The 16,665-nt window shown below is 37.0% G+C and overlaps 1 protein-coding gene across 2 annotated transcripts in view; it reads right to left on the reverse strand.

Moving 5' to 3' along the window:
- SARNP (SAP domain containing ribonucleoprotein) overlaps window positions 1-16,665 on the reverse strand; it is a 360,966-nt gene that overhangs the window by 338,921 nt on the left and 5,380 nt on the right. The window lies entirely within an intron of this gene.

Raw genomic sequence — 16,665 nt, forward strand, 5'->3', positions numbered from 1 at the left:
GATTCAAACCTCTACTTCAGCATATCTGCAAACGATTACAATAAAAAAAATATATTATAAACAAATGAAGTTTTAAAGGGACAGTATACACATTAGTTTTCATTTAACTGCATGTAATAGACATTACTATAAAGAATAATATGCACAGATACCGATCAAAAAATCTAGTATAAAACCCATTTAAAAACTTACTTAGAAGCTCCAAGTTTAGCACTGTTAAAAAGGTTACTGGAACACCCACTGATTATAGCAAAAACAATAGACACTACCCCTCCCCCTTCCTCTGCATATGAAGAGACTCTTTACACAAACGGGAGCCAGCTGGAGTAGGTATACATCGGTATTCTCCTTAAACTTTAGGGCTTGGTTAGGAATCTGAAAATCAGAGCAATGGTATTTACAAATAAGCAAAACTATACTAAAAACACACCAGTATGGACTATATAAAATGGAACATCTACAAAACATTTATGCAAAGAAAAATCTAGTGTATAATGTCCCTTTAAGTACAACATAGGCTCTCCACTTGAATTTGAGGTTACTGAGTTAAAGGGACAGTAAATCATAATTATACATTCATGATTTAGACAGAGCATACAATTTAAAAAGAAAAAAAGCTTTCCAAAGCCTATAATATAAAAAGGCCAAGTGTGTTTGTCCGAAGCTGTCATGCGCAGTAGAGACAGCACAAGGACAAAACACACCTGGCCTTAGAATCCCTACCTGATCTGCGGTGCGGGCAGAAGTGGGCATGGCCGGGCACGCGAGATAGAGAGGGGGAAAGAAAGAGAGCAAAAGAAAGGGGGGGGGGGAAGAGAGCGCAAGGGGTGGGACCAATGTACTGCAAAAAATGGCCCGTGTGAATGGGCTTTAGGACTAGTTACTTATATTCTTTAAATTTTAAAAAAAAATTCTCTCGTTATCCTTTGCTGAATGGTTTATCTAGGTAAGCTCAGGAGCAGCAAAGAACCTAGGTTCTAGCTGCCGATTGGTGGTTATATATTTTTTTCTTTTCTCCTTTTGGTTGGTTTATATTTATCTTTATCCGTTTTTGCTCAGTTTTGGGTTTAATTTTTATTTATTTTTTGTTTTTATTTATATTTATTTTCTTTGTTCTTCTTAGTTATTTTTTATTTAATTACTATTATTTCTATTTTTCTTTATTTTATTTCTCTCATGTGTATGCCTTGTTTAGTCTTATATGTTTTGTCTTATGTTAGTGTGGCATATTGATGGGCTGTACCTCCATCTACGGCATAGGTGAAATGGTCTATATCTGTAAGGTCTATACAGCGGATATAAACAGAGTCTGTACCATATCGTTGCTTAATACATCGATCTAGCCAGTTAGGAGAGTTGGTCTTTTTGATAGTTGGTGAAGTTAGTATAGGGAATATCCTCTGATGATTAGTAAATACATTGCTTGACCAGTTGTTTGTATATTGTTACAGTATTGTTTTTATTTCTATTGTATAGGGAATATCCTCTGATGATTAGTAAATACATTGCTTGACCAGTTGTATGTATATTGTTACAGTATTGTTTTTATTTCTATTGTATAGGGAATATCCTCTGATGATTAGTAAATACATTGCTTGACCAGTTGTATGTATATTGTTACAGTATTGTTTTTATTTCTATTATGTTTGCACCGGGTATCGTTTTGATCAGCGAGTAAGGCTATTTGTGGTTAGTTGGTTGCTAGGACACAGACGCCGCATGATAACGTGCGTTCTGTGCCGAACGTCCTCTGTAATTCACTTGGTGCCTGTAGATTTTAGAGAGAAAAAGGGGATAACACCCCAAAACGTCATATTAAGGGCTTTAAGTGTTACCCTTGGTTAAATCCGGAGAGTGCCTTCCTCATTTGGTATATATATATATATATATATATATATATATATATATATATATATATATATATATATATATATATATATATATTCAGATGGATATAGGCTGCTATTATAAACAAACACTATACTGAGGTGTAGGCCTCAAGATAGTGAAAGATATATACACACAAAAATACTATGTTGGTAAAACACTAAATGATGACCTGAGGACTCGCATGGCTAATCATCGGTGTGCCATCAGAAGCGCATTGGCAGAGGGCAAGGCAGACCAACCGGTCGCCAAACACTTAACGGCCAAGCACTCAGTCTCTGAGTTGAAGTACATGATAATTGATCATGTTCCGCCTTTGAGTAGGGGTGGAGACAGAGCAAAATTGTTGCTACAGAAAGAGAGCAGGTGGATTTTTAATTTACAAACTCTAGTCCCCAGAGGCCTCAACACCAATATGGATATGCATTGTTTTCTCTGATGTAGTATTTAATTTGTCATTGTGGGAATACACTGTATGTCTTTTTCCATGTAACTGGTTGTTGATTGCACTGAAACCCTCTAACTATGTACCTATATGTATAAACAGGGTTCTCGTTACAATGACCCAGTAATATATAACTACAGTCCGTATCTGAGATTACTGATGTTAGCACCAACTTGATGTCTACTTCCATATGGTTGGTCCCATTGGCCAATTTTAATAGGGTAAACACATAGTTAAAAGTCCACCACACTACTGGGGAGGCAGCAACGCAATACTAGTGACACCCAGGTCCTATTTTGATCAATTGAATCACAGTACAATCTGCTTTAACAAATGCGGACCGGCGTCTGGAGACGGGTAACCAGTATATGGTTCTTTACTATAGTGGCACATAACACATTACCAGAGATAGGTGTAAGCCCGTGATTAACTAACTATGTTTTATGCAAACAGCGGTATTTTGCTTTACTGACTACACAGGCTCGGACTTGACGACTGACACCGCAGCACCACTGGTATTGGTATATGCACATATTTTAAACTCGAATTACAGATACGTAGGGAACATAGTATTGCAACATACATCCATAACACTGATGGATAGGTGACATAAGTCAACGGACTGGTCAAGTCTGACTTACTATTTGATATACTAAGACTACCAATTGGGGGCATTTAAACAGTTAACGGTCCACCAGTTTGAAATCAGTATGTCTTTGGAGTTTATACTTCTCATGTCTTGTATACTTGACTCGATATTGTATCTAGCCACCTTTGTATAATCTGTATGAAACTGTATGCGTTTACTGACTACGAGTCACAATAGCGAGCAATTGAGACCTAGCAGGCTTTGATTATATTATATTTTTACAGTATATGAACAAGGCGCAATTTGTATTGTAGGGGACGTGTACTATGCAATATACTGCTATTTGGATCTAATTGCTAGACAGACGATAATATGAGTGATTAATTACTCGCAATCTGTACGCTATCAATGAGAATAATTATGTTAATCATGTTTGTGCATTTCCAATTTGCTTTTTAGATTTGTCCCAGGTGTGTTGCCGTAAAAGGCCGTTGACGCATGCGCAGTAGCGTTAATGGGACGCCGATCCGACACACCTGGGTTCAATTAACTGCACTTTATGGGGTATATAGGAGGGTAAGTTTGGTATGTTTTGTATATGTATTTTTTGTCTAAGGAAGGGGCTAAACACCCCGAAACGACACAATAAAAAAGGAAAAACTTTGGATTTAACACCGGAGAGTGCCTGACTATTTTTGAAATTGTGGATAAGTTTGTTCAGGAGCACCCTGGAAAATTGACTTTGTGTTTTGGAGAGTGCTGATCTAATTTAAGTAAATTAGAAAGTTATTTAAAGTATTATTCTCTATCTGAATCATGAAAGAACAATTTTGGGTTTCATGTCCCTTTAAAAATGACCAAAATCCAAAATTTTTATTTCATAATTCAGATAGAGCAAACAATTTAAAACTTCCATTTTACTTCTACTATCAAAATTTGCTTTATTCTATTAGCATCCTTTGTTGAAGAAGCAGCAATTTATTACTGGGAGCTAGTGGAACACAGGGTAAAACAACAAGAGGCTACTCCTAAGCATACCTAGATATGTTTTTCATCAAAGGACACCAAGAGGCCAAAGCAAATGGAGTTAACAGAAGTAATTAGAAAGTTGTTTAAAATTGCACGCTTTGAATCGTTAAAGTTTAATTTTTAATTTACTGTCCCTTTAAAAAGGAATCAAATTTGTTTTGATTTCATGGTATCATTTGTCGAGGAGTAAAATTAGGTGGGCCCATAGGACCTCAGGAGCATGCACAGGTATTTAGCCCTCTATGGCAGAGTATTTGCAATAACGTTTGTAGAAATGTTACACAAAGTCGCATACACTGCTGCCATAGAGTGCTGAAGATGTGCACATTCCTGAGGTTTCAGAAATTACAAAGAGTGTAGTAGCGCTGCACTTTCAGTTAATAAATATTCAGAATATAATAAACGGATATAGCAATTGAATGCAAAGTCCCAATGTCAATTTGATGAAAACATAATTTATGTAAGAACTTACCTGATAAATTCATTTCTTTCATATTAGCAAGAGTCCATGAGCTAGTGACGTATGGGATATACATTCCTACCAGGAGGGGCAAAGTTTCCCAAACCTCAAAATGCCTATAAATACACCCCTCACCACACCCACAATTCAGTTTAACGAATAGCCAAGAAGTGGGGTGATAAGAAAAAAAAGGTGCGAAAGCATATAAAATAAGGAATTGGAATAATTGTGCTTTATACAAAATCATAACCACCACAAAAAAAGGGCGGGCCTCATGGACTCTTGCTAATATGAAAGAAATGAATTTATCAGGTAAGTTCTTACATAAATTATGTTTTCTTTCATGTAATTAGCAAGAGTCCATGAGCTAGTGACGTATGGGATAATGACTACCCAAGATGTGGATCTTTCCACACAAGAGTCACTAGAGAGGGAGGGATAAAATAAAGACAGCCAATTCCTGCTGAAAATAATCCACACCCAAAATAAAGTTTAACGAAAAACATAAGCAGAAGATTCAAACTGAAACCGCTGCCTGAAGTACTTTTCTACCAAAAACTGCTTCAGAAGAAGAAAATACATCAAAATGGTAGAATTTAGTAAAAGTATGCAAAGAGGACCAAGTTGCTGCTTTGCAGATCTGGTCAACCGAAGCTTCATTCCTAAACGCCCAGGAAGTAGAAACTGACCTAGTAGAATGAGCTGTAATTCTCTGAGGCGGAGTTTTACCCGACTCAACATAGGCAAGATGAATTAAAGATTTCAACCAAGATGCCAAAGAAATGTCAGAAGCTTTCTGGCCTTTTCTAGAACCGGAAAAGATAACAAATAGACTAGAAGTCTTACGAAAAGATTTCGTAGCTTCAACATAATATTTCAAAGCTCTAACAACATCCAAAGAATGCAACAATTTCTCCTTAGAATTCTTAGGATTAGGACATAATGAAGGAACCACAATTTCTCTACTAATGTTGTTGGAATTCACAACTTAGGTAAAAATTCAAAAGAAGTTCGCAACACCGCCTTATCCTGATGAAAAATCAGAAAAGGAGACTCACAAGAAAGAGCAGATAATTCAGAAACTCTTCTGGCAGAAGAGATGGCCAAAAGGAACAAAACTTTCCAAGAAAGTAATTTAATGTCCAATGAATGCATAGGTTCAAACGGAGGAGCTTGAAGAGCCCCCAGAACCAAATTCAAACTCCAAGGAGGAGAAATTGACTTAATGACAGGTTTTATACGAACCAAAGCTTGTACAAAACAATGAATATCAGGAAGAATAGCAATCTTTCTGTGAAAAAGAACAGAAAGAGCAGAGATTTGTCCTTTCAAAGAACTTGCGGACAAACCCTTATCTAAACCATCTTGAAGAAACTGTAAAATTCTCGGTATTCTAAAAGAATGCCAGGAAAAATGATGAGAAAGACACCAAGAAATATAAGTCTTCCAGACTCTATAATATATTTCTCGAGATACAGATTTACGAGCCTGTAACATAGTATTAATCACAGAGTCAGAGAAACCTCTTTGACCAAGAATCAAGCGTTCAATCTCCATACCTTTAAATTTAAGGATTTCAGATCCTGATGGAAAAAAGGACCTTGTGACAGAAGGTCTGGTCTTAACGGAAGAGTCCACGGTTGGCAAGAGGCCATCCGGACAAGATCCGCATACCAAAACCTGTGAGGCCATGCCGGAGCTACCAGCAGAACAAACGAGCATTCCTTCAGAATCTTGGAGATTACTCTTGGAAGAAGAACTAGAGGTGGAAAGATATAGGCAGGATGATACTTCCAAGGAAGAGATAATGCATCCACTGCCTCCGCCTGAGGATCCCGGGATCTGGACAGATACCTGGGAAGTTTCTTGTTTAGATGGGACGCCATCAGATCTATTTCTGGAAGTTCCCACATTTGAACAATCTGAAGAAATACCTCTGGGTGAAGAGACCATTCGCCCGGATGCAACGTTTGGCGACTGAGATAATCCGCTTCCCAATTGTCTACACCTGGGATATGAACCGCAGAGATTAGACAGGAGCTGGATTCCGCCCAAACCAAAATTCGAGATACTTCTTTCATAGCCAGAGGACTGTGAGTCCCTCCTTGATGATTGATGTATGCCACAGTTGTGACATTGTCTGTCTGAAAACAAATGAACGATTCTCTCTTCAGAAGAGGCCAAAACTGAAGAGCTCTGAAAATTGCACGGAGTTCCAAAATATTGATCGGTAATCTCACCTCCTGAGATTCCCAAACTCCTTGTGCCGTCAGAGATCCCCACACAGCTCCCCAACCTGTGAGACTTGCATCTGTTGAAATTACAGTCCAAGTCGGAAGCACAAAAGAAGCCCCCTGAATTAAACGATGGTGATCTGTCCACCTTGTTAGAGAGTGTCGAACAATCGGTTTTAAAGATATTAATTGAGATATCTTCGTGTAATCCTTGCACCATTGCTTCAGCATACAGAGCTGAAGAGGTCGCATGTGAAAACGAGCAAAGGGGATCGCGTCCGATGCAGCAGTCATAAGACCTAGAATTTCCATGCATAAGGCTACCGAAGGGAATGATTGTGACTGAAGGTTTCGACAAGCTGCAATCAACTTTAGACGTCTCTTGTCTGTTAAAGACAGAGTCATGGACACTGAATCCATCTGGAAACCCAGAAAAGTTACCCTTGTCTGAGGAATCAAAGAACTTTTTGGTAAATTGATCCTCCAACCATGATCTTGAAGAAACAACACAAGTCGATTCGTATGAGATTCTACTAAATGTAAAGACTGAGCAAGTACCAAGATATCGTCCAAATAAGGAAATACCACAATACCCTGTTCTCCGATTACAGACAGCAGGGCACCGAGAACCTTTGTAAAAATTCTTGGAGCTGTAGCTAGGCCAAACGGCAGAGCCACAAATTGGTAATGCTTGTCCAGAAACGAGAATCTCAGGAACTGATAATGATCTGGATGAATCGGAATATGCAGATATGCATCCTGTAAATCTATTGTGGACATATAATTCCCTTGCTGAACAAAAGGTAAGATAGTCCTTACAGTTACCATCTTGAATGTTGGTATCCTTACATAATGATTCAATATTTTTAGATCCAGAACTGGTCTGAAAGAATTCTCCTTCTTTGGTACAATGAAGAGATTTGAATAAAACCCCATCCCCTGTTCCGGAACTGGAACTGGCATAATTACTCCAGTCAACTCTAGATCTGAAACACATTTCAGAAATGCTTGAGCTTTTACTGGATTTACTGGGACACGGGAAAGAAAAAATCTCTTTGCAGGAGGTCTCAACTTGAAACCAATTCTGTACCCTTCTGAAACAATGCTCTGAATCCAAAGATTGTGAACAGAATTGATCCAAATTTCCTTGAAAAAACGTAACCTGCCCCCTACCAGCTGAGCTGGAATGAGGGCCGCACCTTCATGTGGACTTAGAAGCAGGCTTTGCCTTTCTAGCTGGCTTGGATTTATTCCAGACTGGAGATGGTCTCCAAACTGAAACTGCTCCTGAGGATGAAGGATCAGGCTTTTGTTCTTTGTTGAAACGAAAGGAACGAAAACGATTATTAGCCCTGTTTTTACCTTTAGATTTTTTATCCTGTGGTAAAAAAGTTCCTTTCCCACCAGTAACAGTTGAAATAATGGAATCCAACTGAGAACCAAATAATTTGTTACCCTGGAAAGAAATGGAAAGTAAAGTTGATTTAGAAGCCATATCAGCATTCCAAGTTTTAAGCCATAAAGCTCTTCTAGCTAAAATAGCTAGAGACATAAACCTGACATCAACTCTGATAATATCAAAAATGGCATCACAGATAAAATTATTAGCATGCTGAAGAAGAATAATAATATCATGAGAATCACGATGTGTTACTTGTTGTGCTAAAGTTTCCAACCAAAAAGTTGAAGCTGCAGCAACATCAGCCAAAGATATAGCAGGTCTAAGAAGATTACCTGAACACAGATAAGCTTTTCTTAGAAAGGATTCAATTTTCCTATCTAGAGGATCCTTAAAGGAAGTACCATCTGACGTAGGAATAGTAGTACGTTTAGCAAGGGTAAAAATAGCCCCATCAACTTTAGGGATCTTGTCCCAAAATTCTAATCTGTCAGACGGCACAGGATATAATTGCTTAAAACGTTTAGAAGGAGTAAATGAATTACCCAAATTATCCCATTCTTTGGAAATTAATGCAGAAATAGCATTAGGAACAGGAAAAACTTCTGGAATAACCACAGGAGCTTTAAATACCTTATCTAAACGTTTAGAATTAGTATCAAGAGGACCAGAATCCTCTATTTCTAAAGCAATTAGTACTTCTTTAAGTAAAGAACGAATAAATTCCATTTTAAATAAATATGAAGATTTATCAGCATCAACCTCTGAGACAGAATCCTCTGAACCAGAGGAATCATCAGAATGATGATGTTCATTTAAAAATTCATCTGTAGGGAGAGAAGTTTTAAAAGATTTTTTACGTTTACTAGAAGGAGAAATAACAGACATAGCCTTCTTTATGGATTCAGAAACAAAATCTCTTATATTATCAGGAACATTCTGCACCTTAGATGTTGAAGGAACTGCAACAGGCAATGGTACTTTACTAAAGGAAATATTATCTGCTTTAACAAGTTTGTCATGACAATCAATACAAACAACAGCTGGAGGAATAGCTACCAAAAGTTTACAGCAGATACACTTAGTTTTGGTAGATTCAGCACTTGACAGCGATTTTCCTGTAGTATCTTCTGACTCAGATGCAACGCGAGACATCTTGCAATATGTAAGAGAAAAAACAACATATATATAAAGCAAAATTGATCAAATTCCTTAAATGACAGTTTCAGGAATGGGAAAAAATGCCAAAGAACAAGCTTCTAGCAACCAGAAGCAATAAAAAAAATGAGACTTAAATAATGTGGAGACAAAAGCGACGCCCATATTTTTTCACGCTAAATAAGACGCCCACATTATTTGGTGCCTAAATGCTTTTTGGCGCAAAAAATTACGCAACTTCCGGCGACACGTATGACGCCGGAAACGGAAATAGAATTTTTGCGCCAAAAAAGTCTGCGCCAAGAATGACGCAATAAAATGAAGCATTTTCAGCCCCCGCGAGCCTAACAGCCCACAGGGAAAAAGTCAAATTTTAAGGTAAGAAAAATGTTAAATTAAAATGCATTATCCCAAATATGAAACTGACTATCTGAAAATAAGGAAAGTTAAACATTCTGAGTCAAGGCAAATAAATGTTTGAATACATATATTTAGAACTTTATAAACAAAGTGCCCAACCATAGCTTGGAGTGTCACAGAAAATAAGACTTACTTACCCCAGGACACTCATCTACATATAGCAGATAGCCAAACCAGTACTGAAACGAGAATCAGCAGAGGTAATGGTATATATAAGAGTATATCGTCGATCTGAAAAGGGAGGTAAGAGATGAATCTCTACGACCGATAACAGAGAACCTATGAAATAGACCCCGTAGAAGGAGATCACTGCATTCAAATAGGCAATACTCTCCTCACATCCCTCTGACATTCACTGCACGCTGAGAGGAAAACCGGGCTCCAACTTGCTGAGGAGCGCATATCAACGTAGAATCTAGCACAAACTTACTTCACCACCTCCATCGGAGGCAAAGTTTGTAAAACTGAATTGTGGGTGTGGTGAGGGGTGTATTTATAGGCATTTTGAGGTTTGGGAAACTTTGCCCCTCCTGGTAGGAATGTATATCCCATACGTCACTAGCTCATGGACTCTTGCTAATTACATGAAAGAAATGTTATCAATGAAGACAGCACACATACAGCTGGGGCACGGATTCAGCAGGTGTCTGCCAATCCCAGTATCCACAATGAAAAACAATGGAATCCAGCCTCTTTTTAAAAATAAATGATAAATCCTCTTTATTGCTTCCACATGATAGGAAAAAGGACGTTTTAAGCCCCATCATGGGCTCTTAGTGATGTTCTAAATAGAATTACAAACACACAGATTTTTATGACAAATTTTTTCTCCAAAATTTACTTCCTGTTACAAATTACTCCATCTAGTGGCTAAAATCAGACATCACATCTCATAAATCTTATATTGTCATATTGCAACATAGGAAATTTCCTACAAAACCACTAAATTATCTGAGTGTATGTATCAATTTAAAATGTCAGACAAAAGCACACAGTGATATTTACAGACACATAAGCATGTGGAAATATTTATAGAGACAGTACACCAATATAATTAGAAAAAAAAATCTGCTAAAAAACTCCAACAAATCAGATGGGCCGCCTCCTAAGCTTTAAATGACTTCTTTTTAAGTAAAGATAGCAAGAGAACAAAGAAAAATTAATAGGAGTAAATTAGAAAGTTGCTTAAAATTGCATGCTCTATCTGAATCATGAAAGAAAAAAAAAATTGAGATCAGTATCCCTTTAATGAAACTGCAGTAGACGGGCGTCAACAGGACCTGGAGTAGAAACCAGATGACTGGGGCTTGTTAATTCCTCTCAGAGAAGCTTCTATAAACATTTTGCCACAGAGGCACTTGATAAGGTAAACCACAAAAATCAGTATTTTCCACATAAGTAGCCAGGTGGGGGCAGAGTAATATTTTCCAATATATTATTTCCTGCAAAGCACAAATTGCATATTTTACCAAAAATTTATTTAATGATAAATTTGTGCAATAAAAATGAAACCTGTTTAATATTAGCTAATTGTAGCTTAATATTGGCTAAACTTTTAGCCGTGTGGTCAGTAAAATAAGCCAGGTGATGCACCTGTTAAAAAAAAAAAGTCCTGGGGTGAACACTGATATTAGATGTAAAATATCCATCAATTGGATATTCTTTACCGGACATTGGATGAACAAAATGTGTCTCCTTAATCATTGCAATTCATACAACCTAAGCAGGGAAAGCAACCTAAATTGTTACTAGTTATATACCCTGTTCTATTGCTCTTTTTCGAGTTAATATCTGCTCTAATAAATTTATCCCTCAAAGAGGGTGCGCGTTTATATGCTATAATGGGAGTATTTTAAAAAGCATCGATATTGGGATTGCATTCTTTCACTATGCCAATGCTTTCTTTTGGGTTGGAAATCAAATTACTCTGATTAAAATATTGAGATATAAACAATACTCAATCCATGGATTTATTTTTATTACACGTTATTAAAGTATACCTTCTCTCCATATACAATACCTCTCTGATGTTATTTGCTCTCAATTCCTTAGGCTATCCCCTAGCAAGAAACTGGTTACCCCTTTCTTTAAGTCTCATTTGTACCATATTTTCTTTAGAAACTATCCTCTGTACTCCAAGGAGCTGACTCCTAGGTAATGATTTGATAAGAGAAAAGGAACGGGCACTGTTATAGTATAAACCTATTATGGGCATATATTTCTTAAATAGATCAGTACCCAATCCTTCTTGGCCTTTATGTAAATTTTCACATCCATAAAATCTATACTAACTTCACTCCACGATAATCTGAATTTAATACAATCCATATCATTATTCAAATCTCTTGCAAACTTTGCAATGTAACAAATGATAAGAATTAGGTTTCATTCTTGCAACCAAAGCCATGTCGTCTGTTGTGTGGTGTGTGTTGCTGTAAGCCAAGTATTACCAGAATTTGTGAGAAAGAAAAAAAAAAAAATACACATTATACACACAGTTATGTTGACATTTTCAGGTGCACTAGACCCCCCCCAACCGATAAGTATGCCTTGAAGCCCATAAAATTTAAAAAAAAAAAAAAAAAAAAAAAAAGAGGGATACTAAAAACACTTACAGGCTGCAGCTGTCCAATCTTAGAATGTATGCTCAAATCAGTGGTGCGTTAGAACTGTGACAGAGCAGCAAATCCAAAAGAATGTTCCAAGATGATGTGGAAGACCACTTGATAACCTTTGAGACCAAAGAGCAGTATTTACAGGCACATTGTGCTGGAATACTTGCACCATTTCTACTTGGAGAGAGCCAAAACTTGGAGATATAGGATACAACTAAAGAGGAAATGTTGGTCAAAGCCGGAGCACTTCCCGAAGGTGACAAGTTTTAGCAAGACAGAAATGTAAAATAATTAAATATAAATAAAATATAAATAAAAAAAAAGTAATGAAAAAGACAAAGAACCATGTCTTGTTTAACAATAACCAAAATCACAGCCAGTGACTAACACCCAGTCGCCACCATTTAAAGGGGCTATACCAGGGCTTGACAGATAGGTTCAAAATCTAGGAGCCAGGTATGTTTTGAGGATTACATAGAGAGATAACTATGTTAACTCTATTGTTTCCGATTTTACAAAGCAGTTTCTAGTTGTAAAATCAGGAGGCAGAAGTCAGTGGGGTGGATTACTGTTGTCTCATGTTGCTTAGCTAAGTAAAGCACAAAGAGAAGGGGAGGGAGCTGCCAGTAGCAAGGTACCATACACAATACTTGCAGCGCTGTTTTCCTCCAGCCTATGGGGAGAGAAGTGACCACAGAGTTAGGTGAGTGTGCAGCTAGCAACGGAGAAAAAAAAAAAAAAAATGAATTTTCCAAGCTGAGGTCCAGGAACGCTTATGGTTAGAAGTCTTGGACTAAGGCATACTATCTAAGTATCCCCAAAAAAAAAAAAAATTGCCTGTAAAAATCTAACCCGCCTCCCAAAAATGAACCCAACACATCAAAAACTCTAATCCACCACCCCCCCACATCTCAACTACTAATAAAATCTATTAACCTCTAAACCGCCATCCCCCACAAAGCAACCTATTTAAAACTATCAACCCCTAGTCCGCCAACCCCCACATCACAAACTACCTAATAAATGTATTAACCCCTAATCGGCCATCCCCTCGCAACGCAAAATACCTATCAACACTATTAACCCCTAAACCACCATCCCCCACAACTCAAACTACCTTTTAAAAATTATTAACCCCTAATCTGTCAACCCCCACAACGCAATCTACCTAACGTATTAACCCCTAAACCGCCATCCCCCACAATGCAAAGTATTAATCTAATCACTAAGCCCCCTAACCTAACACCCCCTAAATTAACCCCAATTAACTACACTTACATAAGATAAAGACTACCTAAAAAAACTAAGATTAAAATGCAAAAATCTATTACAAAAAAAAAAAAAAAAAAAAATCTAAAAATTACAGAAAAAAAAATAAAAAAATAAAAGTTTAAACCTAAATACCCCTAAAAAAAAAAAACAACAAAAAAAACCACACACCCCCTGATCTAACATTAAACTACCAATAGCCTTTAAAAATAAAAAAATCGTATCTTAAATTAAAAAATTCTAACATTACATTTTTTTTAATGTAATGTTAGGATTTTTTATTTTAAAAAAAAAAGTTAGGATTTTTTTATTTTGGTAATTTAATTTATTTTTTTAAAGAAGTCTTATTTTATGTAATTAGAGTTAATTAGGGGTGTTAGGTTAGGGGGCTTAGTGATTATATTAATACTTTGCGTGGTGGGGGGTGACGGTTTAGGGGTTAATAGGTTAATTAGGTAAATTGCATTGTGGTGGATGGAAGTTTAAGGGTTAATCAATTAAAGGGATACTAAACCAAAAAGTTCTCTCTCATGATTCAGCTAGAGATTACAATTTTAAACAACATTCCAATTTACTTCTATTATCTAATTTGCTTCATTCTTTAGATATCATTTGTTGAAGAAATAGCAATGCATATGTGTGAGCCAATCACATGAGACATATGTGAAGTTACCAATCAGCAGCTACTGAGCCTATCTAGATATGCTTTTCAGCAAAGGATGTAAAGCAAATGAAGTAAATTAGAAAGTTGTTTAAAATTGCATGCTCTTTATAAATCATGAAAGAAAAAATGTGGGTTTCGTGTCCCTTTAATTAGGTAGATTTCATTGTAGGGGATGGCGGTTTAGGGGTTAATATTAAAATTAGGTAGTTTGTGATGTGGGTGGTTGGCGGATTAGGGATTAATAGTGTAATTAGATACTTTGTGTTTTGGGTGGGTGGTGGATTAGGGGTTAATAACTTTATTAGGTACTTTGCAATGTGGGGGTTGGCGAATTAGGGGTTAATACATTTTAGTTATTGCGGTGGGGGGGTAACGGTTGACAGGTAGATATTGCGAATGCGTTCGGTGTCTCAATACTTCTAGGCAGTTACGGTAGTTTCATATTCAGCGCAAGGCTTGCTGCGCCTGCCTATGTGTGGCAAGGTGAATATGGCGTAACATTTCTCCATTTTCGAGCGTAAGTCCTTAAGCTCAATATGTGATACGACTTGCAACGCCGGTTCTATGTTAATTAGCGAGCGATGGGTTAAATATACACGCCGCATTTGTATGCGGCACCGTATTCGTGATCAACACATCCGTAGCCGACGCTACATATGTAATCTTGCCCTAGATTTTTCTTTGCATAAATGTTTTGTAGATGATCCATTTATATAGCCTACACAGGGTTTATTATTTTTAATTAACATTGCGCTGATTTTCAGACTCCTAACCAAGCCCAAAGTTTTAGAAGTATACTGATGTTATATACAGCTTGCTCCTGTTTGTGCAAAGAGTCTTTTCATATGCAGAGGAAGGGGGAGGGGGAAAAGGGAGTGTCTGCTGTTTTTGCTATACAACCACTTTCAGTGGGTGTTCCAGTTAACCTTTTCAACAGAGCTAAACTAGGAGCTTCTAGGTAATTTTTTAAACTGTTTTATACTGGATTTTTATATCAGTATCTGTGCATACTATTCTTTAAAGTAGTGTGAATTACATGCAGTTTTATGAACATTGGTGTATACTGTCTCTTTAAAGGGACACTGAACCCAACATTTTTTTTTCATGATTCAGATAGAGCATGCAATTTTAAGCAACTTTCTAATTTACTCCTATTATCAATGTTGCTTCGTTCTCTTGCTATCTTTATATGAAAAAGAAGGCATCTAAGCTTTTTTTCTTGGTTCAGACTCTGGAGAGCAGTTTTTGATTGGTGGATGAATTTATCCACCAATCAGCAAGGACAACCTAGGTTGTTCACCAAAAATGGGCCGGCATCTAAACTTACATTCTTGCATTTCAAATAAAGATACCAAGAGAATAAAGAACATTTGATAATAGGAGTAAATTAGAAAGTTGCTTAAAATGTCATGCTCTATCTGAATCACAAAAGAAAAAATTTGGTTTCAGTGTCCCTTTAAGGCTGCCACTGAAAAAATTGCTGTCATTAACACTGTACTGTGGGATACACATGCAAAATTTGTATTAGAGTGCCAGTCTCCCAGGCATAGCATCACACATGGGCTGAGAAAAAGTGAAGTTCACATATGCTCTGATACAAGGCCTCTACTGGCTCAATTAAAGGGACAGTCTAGGCCAAAATAAAGTTTCATGATTCAGATAGAGCATGTAATTTTAAACAATTTTCCAATTTACTTTTATCACCAATTTTGCTTTGTTCTCTTGGTATTCTTAGTTGAAAGCTTGACCTAGGAGGTTCATATGCTAATTTATTAGACCTTGAAGCCCACCTCTTTCAGATTGCATTTTAACAGTTTTTCACCACTAGAGGGTGTTAGTTCACGTATTTCATATAGATAACACTGTGCTCGTGCACGAGAAGTTATCTGGGAGTAGGCACTGATTGGCTAGACAGCAAGTCTGTCAAAGAACTGAAAAAAGGGGCAGTTTGCAGAGGCTTAGATACAAGATAATCACAGAGGTTAAAAGTATATTATTATAAATGTGTTAGTTATGCAAAACTGGGAAATGGATAATAAAGGGATTATCTATATTTTAAAACAATAACAATTCTGGTGTAGACTGTCCCTTTAACCTAAGGAACAGAGAATAAAGTACAGGCGCTGCCAGCATGCAACCGCAATACTATTAAACCGATAGTTCTGAGAAATCAAGCAGGACAATGTATGAGGGTCCAGGACCCTAAAATGTAGGTGCCAAGCTTAATTTCAAGGGTGTCAGTGGAGCTCAGGTGCCTGGGGGAAGGGGGGGAAATTGAGCACTGGATTATACACTAAATTAAATTTGCTAATACCATAGATTAAAACCATAACCTCAGTCTACCAAAGTAAAAAAAATCATTATAGTAAATCTTATTAGGAGGTATAGGAAAAGATTATGGGGTCAATTCCAAATTTGTAGATCCTGTTTGTTTTCTTGGCTCCTCCAGATACACCTTTTTCAACACTTTTCCAAAAAAGAGACAAATACCACGAG

The sequence above is a fragment of the Bombina bombina genome, chromosome 3, assembly GCF_027579735.1.
Source record: "Bombina bombina isolate aBomBom1 chromosome 3, aBomBom1.pri, whole genome shotgun sequence".
NCBI classification, from domain to species: Eukaryota; Metazoa; Chordata; class Amphibia; order Anura; family Bombinatoridae; genus Bombina; species Bombina bombina.